Below are 614 nucleotides of genomic sequence, written 5' to 3'. Positions count from 1 at the left end.
TCGACTACTTCGATCGAGTACTACATAAAACACAACGAGAAATAAGAAGAAGGAGAGGGGAAAGATGGAAGGACATATATAATCAATACTATAATAGTTTTAAACGATTAGTATACAAGGAACAGTCATTCCGACAACATCAACGTGTTCAATCGCGAGGATAATATTGTAAGAATACACATCAATGCTCAACAACGCGGATATTGAAAAGTATCTCATGGAACAGAACAATCTGAACGAAGGGGGTGTGAAGAGATCATTCGATGATGAAAATCTTGATAATGAAAACACATCAAATAAGTAAGTATTTTTTTCTTTGCATCCTTTTTTTTCCATTCACTGATTTTTTTCTTTAATTACAGACATCAAATCACACATCGTTCTATCATACGCATTCTCGAGAGAAGATATCCGTTAACCGTAACTAGCTACATATATTTGAACATTGGTATTAATGTCAAACTCCCTTCTTACGTAACTATCGTTTTGGGAGATTCTCACGGTAAAGAGATTCCGCTTTCACCGGACATCTGGAAAGAGCTTCTTGAACAAAAACACGTCATTTTGTCCCTTTTGCAGTACGATGAGAATAATAGAGGAATACGCGCGACGCC

General features: G+C 36.3%; 1 pseudogene; it reads left to right on the top strand.

The window, feature by feature from the left end:
- The first annotated feature begins 184 nt into the window (after positions 1–184).
- The window catches only part of LOC108759097 (uncharacterized), a 1,211-nt pseudogene continuing 781 nt past the window's right edge, over positions 185–614 (top strand).

This window comes from Trachymyrmex cornetzi, unplaced genomic scaffold (genome assembly GCF_001594075.2).
Source record: "Trachymyrmex cornetzi isolate Tcor2-1 unplaced genomic scaffold, Tcor1.1 scaffold1672, whole genome shotgun sequence".
Taxonomy (NCBI): Eukaryota; Metazoa; Arthropoda; class Insecta; order Hymenoptera; family Formicidae; genus Trachymyrmex; species Trachymyrmex cornetzi.
The sequence above is the reverse complement of the archived record's forward strand: the minus strand, read 5'-3'. Positions and strand labels throughout refer to the sequence as shown.